We start from the raw sequence: 11,451 nt of genomic DNA, 5'->3' as shown, positions 1-11,451 counted from the left end.
TCCGCCATTTTTGTAGTCCCGAGGTAGACACGTGGCCCCCCATGCCCAGCGACAGCGCCCTCTGCTGTCGCGGGTGGCTTGGGCTTGAAGACGTCAGTCATCCCGTTCGCGGCAGTCTAAGACGTAAATAAGCCATTAAAATTCCCTGGGTGAGTTTATTTCACAAAAGACAGTTGAAAGAATGAATCATTAACTCAACTGACAACCGAAAAACGTGCCAAATGCGCAGCATTATTCCAAAAACAACCGAAAGAAGCGAAAACTACAAATCCCCCGCCATTTTTGTAGTCCCGAGGTAGACACGTGGCCCCCACGCCCAGCGACAGCGCCCTCTGCTGTCGCGGTTGGCTTGGGCTTGATGACATCATTCATCCCGTTCGCGGCAGTCTAAGACGTAAATAAGCCATTAAAATTCCCTGGATGAGTTTATTTCACAAAGGACAGTTGAAAGAATGAATCATTAAGTCAACTGACAACCGAAAAACGTGCCAAATGCACAGCATTATTCCAAAAACAACCGAAAGAAGCGAAAACTACAAATCCCCCGCCATTTTTGTAGTCCCGAGGTAGACACGTGGCCCCCACGCCCAGCGACAGCGCCCTCTGCTGTCGCGGTTGGCTTGGGCTTGATGACATCATTCATCCCGTTCGCGGCAGTCTAAGACGTAAATAAGCCATTAAAATTCCCTGGATGAGTTTATTTCACAAAGGACAGTTGAAAGAATGAATCATTAAGTCAACTGACAACCGAAAAACGTGCCAAATGCACAGCATTATTCCAAAAACAACCGAAAGAAGCGAAAACTACAAAACCGCCGCCATTTTTGTAGTCCCGAGGTAGACACGTGGCCCCCCCATGCCCAGCGACAGCGCCCTCTGCTGTCGCGGGTGGCTTGGGCTTGATGACGTCATTCATCCCGTTCGCGGCAGTCTAAGACGTAAATAAGCCATTAAAATTCCCTGGGTGAGTTTATTTCACAAAAGACAGTTGAAAGAATGAATCATTAACTCAACTGACAACCGAAAAACGTGCCAAATGCACAGCATTATTCCAAAAACAACCGAAAGAAGCGAAAACTACAAATCCGCCGCCATTTTTGTAGTCCCGAGGTAGACACGTGGCCCCCCATGCCCAGCGACAGCGCCCTCTGCTGTCGCGGGTGGCTTGGGCTTGAAGACGTCAGTCATCCCGTTCGCGGCTGTCTAAGACGTAAATAAGCCATTAAAATTCCCTGGATGAGTTTATTTCACAAAAGACAGTTGAAAGAATGAATCATTAAGTCAACTGACAACCGAAAAACGTGCCAAATGCACAGCATTATTCCAAAAACAACCGAAAGAAGCGAAAACTACAAATCCCCCGCCATTTTTGTAGTCCCGAGGTAGACACGTGGCCCCCACGCCCAGCGACAGCGCCCTCTGCTGTCGCGGTTGGCTTGGGCTTGATGACATCATTCATCCCGTTCGCGGCAGTCTAAGACGTAAATAAGCCATTAAAATTCCCTGGATGAGTTTATTTCACAAAGGACAGTTGAAAGAATGAATCATTAAGTCAACTGACAACCGAAAAACGTGCCAAATGCACAGCATTATTCCAAAAACAACCGAAAGAAGCGAAAACTACAAAACCGCCGCCATTTTTGTAGTCCCGAGGTAGACACGTGGCCCCCCCATGCCCAGCGACAGCGCCCTCTGCTGTCGCGGGTGGCTTGGGCTTGAAGACGTCATTCATCCCGTTCGCGGCAGTCTAAGACGTAAATAAGCCATTAAAATTCCCTGGGTGAGTTTATTTCACAAAAGACAGTTGAAAGAATGAATCATTAACTCAACTGACAACCGAAAAACGTGCCAAATGCGCAGCATTATTCCAAAAACAACCGAAAGAAGCGAAAACTACAAATCCGCCGCCATTCTTGTAGTCCTGAGGTAGACACGTGGCCCCCATGCCCAGCGACAGCGCCCTCTGCGTCGCGGGTGGCTTGGGCTTGATGACGTCATTCATCCCGTTCGCGGCAGTCTAAGACGTAAATAAGCCATTAAAATTTCCTGGACGAGTTTATTTCACAAAAGACAGTTGAAAGAATGAATCATTAAGTTAAATGACAACCGAAAAACGTGCAAAATGCACAGCATTATTCCAAAAACAACCGAAAGAAGCGAAAACTACAAAACCTCCGCCATTTTTGTAGTCCCGAGGTAGACACGTGGCCCCCCATGCCCAGCGACAGCGCCCTCTGCTGTCGCGGGTGGCTTGGGCTTGAAGACGTCAGTCATCCCGTTCGCGGCAGTCTAAGACGTAAATAAGCCATTAAAATTCCCTGGGTGAGTTTATTTCACAAAAGACAGTTGAAAGAATGAATCATTAACTCAACTGACAACCGAAAAACGTGCCAAATGCGCAGCATTATTCCAAAAACAACCGAAAGAAGCGAAAACTACAAATCCCCCGCCATTTTTGTAGTCCCGAGGTAGACACGTGGCCCCCACGCCCAGCGACAGCGCCCTCTGCTGTCGCGGTTGGCTTGGGCTTGATGACATCATTCATCCCGTTCGCGGCAGTCTAAGACGTAAATAAGCCATTAAAATTCCCTGGATGAGTTTATTTCACAAAGGACAGTTGAAAGAATGAATCATTAAGTCAACTGACAACCGAAAAACGTGCCAAATGCACAGCATTATTCCAAAAACAACCGAAAGAAGCGAAAACTACAAAACCGCCGCCATTTTTGTAGTCCCGAGGTAGACACGTGGCCCCCCCATGCCCAGCGACAGCGCCCTCTGCTGTCGCGGGTGGCTTGGGCTTGATGACGTCATTCATCCCGTTCGCGGCAGTCTAAGACGTAAATAAGCCATTAAAATTCCCTGGGTGAGTTTATTTCACAAAAGACAGTTGAAAGAATGAATCATTAACTCAACTGACAACCGAAAAACGTGCCAAATGCACAGCATTATTCCAAAAACAACCGAAAGAAGCGAAAACTACAAATCCGCCGCCATTCTTGTAGTCCTGAGGTAGACACGTGGCCCCCATGCCCAGCGACAGCGCCCTCTGCGTCGCGGGTGGCTTGGGCTTGATGACGTCATTCATCCCGTTCGCGGCAGTCTAAGACGTAAATAAGCCATTAAAATTTCCTGGACGAGTTTATTTCACAAAAGACAGTTGAAAGAATGAATCATTAAGTTAAATGACAACCGAAAAACGTGCAAAATGCACAGCATTATTCCAAAAACAACCGAAAGAAGCGAAAACTACAAATCCGCCGCCATTTTTGTAGTCCCGAGGTAGACACGTGGCCCCCCATGCCCAGCGACAGCGCCCTCTGCTGTCGCGGGTGGCTTGGGCTTGATGACGTCATTCATCCCGTTCGCGGCAGTCTAAGACGTAAATAAGCCATTAAAATTCCCTGGATGAGTTTATTTCACAAAAGACAGTTGAAAGAATGAATCATTAAGTCAACTGACAACCGAAAAACGTGCCAAATGCACAGCATTATTCCAAAAACAACCGAAAGAAGCGAAAACTACAAAACCTCCGCCATTTTTGTAGTCCCGAGGTAGACACGTGGCCCCCCATGCCCAGCGACAGCGCCCTCTGCTGTCGCGGGTGGCTTGGGCTTGAAGACGTCAGTCATCCCGTTCGCGGCAGTCTAAGACGTAAATAAGCCATTAAAATTCCCTGGGTGAGTTTATTTCACAAAAGACAGTTGAAAGAATGAATCATTAACTCAACTGACAACCGAAAAACGTGCCAAATGCGCAGCATTATTCCAAAAACAACCGAAAGAAGCGAAAACTACAAATCCCCCGCCATTTTTGTAGTCCCGAGGTAGACACGTGGCCCCCACGCCCAGCGACAGCGCCCTCTGCTGTCGCGGTTGGCTTGGGCTTGATGACATCATTCATCCCGTTCGCGGCAGTCTAAGACGTAAATAAGCCATTAAAATTCCCTGGATGAGTTTATTTCACAAAGGACAGTTGAAAGAATGAATCATTAAGTCAACTGACAACCGAAAAACGTGCCAAATGCACAGCATTATTCCAAAAACAACCGAAAGAAGCGAAAACTACAAATCCGCCGCCATTTTTGTAGTCCCGAGGTAGACACGTGGCCCCCATTCCAAGCGACAGCGCCCTCTGCTGTCGCGGGTGGCTTGGGCTTGATGACGTCATTCATCCCGTTCGCGGCAGTCTAAGACGTAAATAAGCCATTAAAATTTCCTGGACGAGTTTATTTCACAAAAGACAGTTGAAAGAATGAATCATTAAGTTAAATGACAACCGAAAAACGTGCAAAATGCACAGCATTATTCCAAAAACAACCGAAAGAAGCGAAAACTACAAATCCGCCGCCATTTTTGTAGTCCCGAGGTAGACACGTGGCCCCCCATGCCCAGCGACAGCGCCCTCTGCTGTCGCGGGTGGCTTGGGCTTGAAGACGTCAGTCATCCCGTTCGCGGCAGTCTAAGACGTAAATAAGCCATTAAAATTCCCTGGATGAGTTTATTTCACAAAAGACAGTTGAAAGAATGAATCATTAAGTCAACTGACAACCGAAAAACGTGCCAAATGCACAGCATTATTCCAAAAACAACCGAAAGAAGCGAAAACTACAAATCCCCCGCCATTTTTGTAGTCCCGAGGTAGACACGTGGCCCCCACGCCCAGCGACAGCGCCCTCTGCTGTCGCGGTTGGCTTGGGCTTGATGACATCATTCATCCCGTTCGCGGCAGTCTAAGACGTAAATAAGCCATTAAAATTCCCTGGATGAGTTTATTTCACAAAGGACAGTTGAAAGAATGAATCATTAAGTCAACTGACAACCGAAAAACGTGCCAAATGCACAGCATTATTCCAAAAACAACCGAAAGAAGCGAAAACTACAAAACCGCCGCCATTTTTGTAGTCCCGAGGTAGACACGTGGCCCCCCCATGCCCAGCGACAGCGCCCTCTGCTGTCGCGGGTGGCTTGGGCTTGATGACGTCATTCATCCCGTTCGCGGCAGTCTAAGACGTAAATAAGCCATTAAAATTCCCTGGGTGAGTTTATTTCACAAAAGACAGTTGAAAGAATGAATCATTAACTCAACTGACAACCGAAAAACGTGCCAAATGCGCAGCATTATTCCAAAAACAACCGAAAGAAGCGAAAACTACAAATCCGCCGCCATTCTTGTAGTCCTGAGGTAGACACGTGGCCCCCATGCCCAGCGACAGCGCCCTCTGCGTCGCGGGTGGCTTGGGCTTGATGACGTCATTCATCCCGTTCGCGGCAGTCTAAGACGTAAATAAGCCATTAAAATTTCCTGGACGAGTTTATTTCACAAAAGACAGTTGAAAGAATGAATCATTAAGTTAAATGACAACCGAAAAACGTGCAAAATGCACAGCATTATTCCAAAAACAACCGAAAGAAGCGAAAACTACAAATCCCCCGCCATTTTTGTAGTCCCGAGGTAGACACGTGGCCCCCACGCCCAGCGACAGCGCCCTCTGCTGTCGCGGTTGGCTTGGGCTTGATGACATCATTCATCCCGTTCGCGGCAGTCTAAGACGTAAATAAGCCATTAAAATTCCCTGGATGAGTTTATTTCACAAAGGACAGTTGAAAGAATGAATCATTAAGTCAACTGACAACCGAAAAACGTGCCAAATGCACAGCATTATTCCAAAAACAACCGAAAGAAGCGAAAACTACAAATCCCCCGCCATTTTTGTAGTCCCGAGGTAGACACGTGGCCCCCACGCCCAGCGACAGCGCCCTCTGCTGTCGCGGTTGGCTTGGGCTTGATGACATCATTCATCCCGTTCGCGGCAGTCTAAGACGTAAATAAGCCATTAAAATTCCCTGGATGAGTTTATTTCACAAAGGACAGTTGAAAGAATGAATCATTAAGTCAACTGACAACCGAAAAACGTGCCAAATGCACAGCATTATTCCAAAAACAACCGAAAGAAGCGAAAACTACAAAACCGCCGCCATTTTTGTAGTCCCGAGGTAGACACGTGGCCCCCCCATGCCCAGCGACAGCGCCCTCTGCTGTCGCGGGTGGCTTGGGCTTGATGACGTCATTCATCCCGTTCGCGGCAGTCTAAGACGTAAATAAGCCATTAAAATTCCCTGGGTGAGTTTATTTCACAAAAGACAGTTGAAAGAATGAATCATTAACTCAACTGACAACCGAAAAACGTGCCAAATGCGCAGCATTATTCCAAAAACAACCGAAAGAAGCGAAAACTACAAATCCGCCGCCATTCTTGTAGTCCTGAGGTAGACACGTGGCCCCCATGCCCAGCGACAGCGCCCTCTGCTGTCGCGGGTGGCTTGGGCTTGATGACGTCATTCATCCCGTTCGCGGCAGTCTAAGACGTAAATAAGCCATTAAAATTTCCTGGACGAGTTTATTTCACAAAAGACAGTTGAAAGAATGAATCATTAAGTTAAATGACAACCGAAAAACGTGCAAAATGCACAGCATTATTCCAAAAACAACCGAAAGAAGCGAAAACTACAAATCCGCCGCCATTTTTGTAGTCCCGAGGTAGACACGTGGCCCCCCATGCCCAGCGACAGCGCCCTCTGCTGTCGCGGGTGGCTTGGGCTTGAAGACGTCAGTCATCCCGTTCGCGGCAGTCTAAGACGTAAATAAGCCATTAAAATTCCCTGGATGAGTTTATTTCACAAAAGACAGTTGAAAGAATGAATCATTAAGTCAACTGACAACCGAAAAACGTGCCAAATGCACAGCATTATTCCAAAAACAACCGAAAGAAGCGAAAACTACAAATCCCCCGCCATTTTTGTAGTCCCGAGGTAGACACGTGGCCCCCACGCCCAGCGACAGCGCCCTCTGCTGTCGCGGTTGGCTTGGGCTTGATGACATCATTCATCCCGTTCGCGGCAGTCTAAGACGTAAATAAGCCATTAAAATTCCCTGGATGAGTTTATTTCACAAAGGACAGTTGAAAGAATGAATCATTAAGTCAACTGACAACCGAAAAACGTGCCAAATGCACAGCATTATTCCAAAAACAACCGAAAGAAGCGAAAACTACAAAACCGCCGCCATTTTTGTAGTCCCGAGGTAGACACGTGGCCCCCCCATGCCCAGCGACAGCGCCCTCTGCTGTCGCGGGTGGCTTGGGCTTGATGACGTCATTCATCCCGTTCGCGGCAGTCTAAGACGTAAATAAGCCATTAAAATTCCCTGGGTGAGTTTATTTCACAAAAGACAGTTGAAAGAATGAATCATTAACTCAACTGACAACCGAAAAACGTGCCAAATGCGCAGCATTATTCCAAAAACAACCGAAAGAAGCGAAAACTACAAATCCGCCGCCATTCTTGTAGTCCTGAGGTAGACACGTGGCCCCCATGCCCAGCGACAGCGCCCTCTGCGTCGCGGGTGGCTTGGGCTTGATGACGTCATTCATCCCGTTCGCGGCAGTCTAAGACGTAAATAAGCCATTAAAATTTCCTGGACGAGTTTATTTCACAAAAGACAGTTGAAAGAATGAATCATTAAGTTAAATGACAACCGAAAAACGTGCAAAATGCACAGCATTATTCCAAAAACAACCGAAAGAAGCGAAAACTACAAATCCGCCGCCATTTTTGTAGTCCCGAGGTAGACACGTGGCCCCCCATGCCCAGCGACAGCGCCCTCTGCTGTCGCGGGTGGCTTGGGCTTGATGACGTCATTCATCCCGTTCGCGGCAGTCTAAGACGTAAATAAGCCATTAAAATTCCCTGGATGAGTTTATTTCACAAAAGACAGTTGAAAGAATGAATCATTAAGTCAACTGACAACCGAAAAACGTGCCAAATGCACAGCATTATTCCAAAAACAACCGAAAGAAGCGAAAACTACAAAACCTCCGCCATTTTTGTAGTCCCGAGGTAGACACGTGGCCCCCCATGCCCAGCGACAGCGCCCTCTGCTGTCGCGGGTGGCTTGGGCTTGAAGACGTCAGTCATCCCGTTCGCGGCAGTCTAAGACGTAAATAAGCCATTAAAATTCCCTGGGTGAGTTTATTTCACAAAAGACAGTTGAAAGAATGAATCATTAACTCAACTGACAACCGAAAAACGTGCCAAATGCGCAGCATTATTCCAAAAACAACCGAAAGAAGCGAAAACTACAAATCCCCCGCCATTTTTGTAGTCCCGAGGTAGACACGTGGCCCCCACGCCCAGCGACAGCGCCCTCTGCTGTCGCGGTTGGCTTGGGCTTGATGACATCATTCATCCCGTTCGCGGCAGTCTAAGACGTAAATAAGCCATTAAAATTCCCTGGATGAGTTTATTTCACAAAGGACAGTTGAAAGAATGAATCATTAAGTCAACTGACAACCGAAAAACGTGCCAAATGCACAGCATTATTCCAAAAACAACCGAAAGAAGCGAAAACTACAAAACCGCCGCCATTTTTGTAGTCCCGAGGTAGACACGTGGCCCCCCCATGCCCAGCGACAGCGCCCTCTGCTGTCGCGGGTGGCTTGGGCTTGATGACGTCATTCATCCCGTTCGCGGCAGTCTAAGACGTAAATAAGCCATTAAAATTCCCTGGGTGAGTTTATTTCACAAAAGACAGTTGAAAGAATGAATCATTAACTCAACTGACAACCGAAAAACGTGCCAAATGCACAGCATTATTCCAAAAACAACCGAAAGAAGCGAAAACTACAAATCCGCCGCCATTTTTGTAGTCCCGAGGTAGACACGTGGCCCCCATTCCAAGCGACAGCGCCCTCTGCTGTCGCGGGTGGCTTGGGCTTGATGACGTCATTCATCCCGTTCGCGGCAGTCTAAGACGTAAATAAGCCATTAAAATTTCCTGGACGAGTTTATTTCACAAAAGACAGTTGAAAGAATGAATCATTAAGTTAAATGACAACCGAAAAACGTGCAAAATGCACAGCATTATTCCAAAAACAACCGAAAGAAGCGAAAACTACAAATCCGCCGCCATTTTTGTAGTCCCGAGGTAGACACGTGGCCCCCCATGCCCAGCGACAGCGCCCTCTGCTGTCGCGGGTGGCTTGGGCTTGAAGACGTCAGTCATCCCGTTCGCGGCAGTCTAAGACGTAAATAAGCCATTAAAATTCCCTGGATGAGTTTATTTCACAAAAGACAGTTGAAAGAATGAATCATTAAGTCAACTGACAACCGAAAAACGTGCCAAATGCACAGCATTATTCCAAAAACAACCGAAAGAAGCGAAAACTACAAATCCCCCGCCATTTTTGTAGTCCCGAGGTAGACACGTGGCCCCCACGCCCAGCGACAGCGCCCTCTGCTGTCGCGGTTGGCTTGGGCTTGATGACATCATTCATCCCGTTCGCGGCAGTCTAAGACGTAAATAAGCCATTAAAATTCCCTGGATGAGTTTATTTCACAAAGGACAGTTGAAAGAATGAATCATTAAGTCAACTGACAACCGAAAAACGTGCCAAATGCACAGCATTATTCCAAAAACAACCGAAAGAAGCGAAAACTACAAAACCGCCGCCATTTTTGTAGTCCCGAGGTAGACACGTGGCCCCCCCATGCCCAGCGACAGCGCCCTCTGCTGTCGCGGGTGGCTTGGGCTTGATGACGTCATTCATCCCGTTCGCGGCAGTCTAAGACGTAAATAAGCCATTAAAATTCCCTGGGTGAGTTTATTTCACAAAAGACAGTTGAAAGAATGAATCATTAACTCAACTGACAACCGAAAAACGTGCCAAATGCGCAGCATTATTCCAAAAACAACCGAAAGAAGCGAAAACTACAAATCCGCCGCCATTCTTGTAGTCCTGAGGTAGACACGTGGCCCCCATGCCCAGCGACAGCGCCCTCTGCGTCGCGGGTGGCTTGGGCTTGATGACGTCATTCATCCCGTTCGCGGCAGTCTAAGACGTAAATAAGCCATTAAAATTTCCTGGACGAGTTTATTTCACAAAAGACAGTTGAAAGAATGAATCATTAAGTTAAATGACAACCGAAAAACGTGCAAAATGCACAGCATTATTCCAAAAACAACCGAAAGAAGCGAAAACTACAAATCCCCCGCCATTTTTGTAGTCCCGAGGTAGACACGTGGCCCCCACGCCCAGCGACAGCGCCCTCTGCTGTCGCGGTTGGCTTGGGCTTGATGACATCATTCATCCCGTTCGCGGCAGTCTAAGACGTAAATAAGCCATTAAAATTCCCTGGATGAGTTTATTTCACAAAGGACAGTTGAAAGAATGAATCATTAAGTCAACTGACAACCGAAAAACGTGCCAAATGCACAGCATTATTCCAAAAACAACCGAAAGAAGCGAAAACTACAAAACCGCCGCCATTTTTGTAGTCCCGAGGTAGACACGTGGCCCCCCCATGCCCAGCGACAGCGCCCTCTGCTGTCGCGGGTGGCTTGGGCTTGATGACGTCATTCATCCCGTTCGCGGCAGTCTAAGACGTAAATAAGCCATTAAAATTCCCTGGGTGAGTTTATTTCACAAAAGACAGTTGAAAGAATGAATCATTAACTCAACTGACAACCGAAAAACGTGCCAAATGCGCAGCATTATTCCAAAAACAACCGAAAGAAGCGAAAACTACAAATCCGCCGCCATTCTTGTAGTCCTGAGGTAGACACGTGGCCCCCATGCCCAGCGACAGCGCCCTCTGCTGTCGCGGGTGGCTTGGGCTTGATGACGTCATTCATCCCGTTCGCGGCAGTCTAAGACGTAAATAAGCCATTAAAATTTCCTGGACGAGTTTATTTCACAAAAGACAGTTGAAAGAATGAATCATTAAGTTAAATGACAACCGAAAAACGTGCAAAATGCACAGCATTATTCCAAAAACAACCGAAAGAAGCGAAAACTACAAATCCGCCGCCATTTTTGTAGGCCCGAGGTAGACACGTGGGCCCCACGCCCAGCGACAGCGCCCTCTGCTGTCGCGGGAGGCTTGGGCTTGATGACATCATTCATCCCGTTCGCGGCGGTCTACGACGTAAATAAGCCATTAAAATTCCCTGGATGAGTTTATTTCACAAAAGACAGTTAAAAGAATGAATCATTAAGTTAAATGACAACCGAAAAACGTGCCAAATGCACAGCATTATTCCAAAAACAACCGAAAGAAGCGAAAACTACAAATCTGCCGCCATATTTGTAGGCCCGAGGTAGACACGTGGCCCCCCATGCCCAGCGACAGCGCCCTCTGCTGTCGCGGGTGGCTTGGGCTTGATGACATCATTCATCCCGTTCGCGGCAGTCTAAGACGTAAATAAGCCATTAAAATTCCCTGGACGAGTTTATTTCACAAAAGACAGTTGAAAGAATGAATCATTAAGTTAAATGACAACCGAAAAACGTGCCAAATGCACAGAATTATTCCAAAAACAACCGAAATAAGCGAAAACTACAAATCCGCCGTCATTTTTGTAGTCCCGAGGTAGACACGTGGCGCCCTCGCC

Source organism: Festucalex cinctus, chromosome 7 (genome assembly GCF_051991245.1).
Source record: "Festucalex cinctus isolate MCC-2025b chromosome 7, RoL_Fcin_1.0, whole genome shotgun sequence".
Lineage (NCBI taxonomy): Eukaryota > Metazoa > Chordata > Actinopteri > Syngnathiformes > Syngnathidae > Festucalex > Festucalex cinctus.
This window is presented reverse-complemented; position numbering follows the sequence as displayed.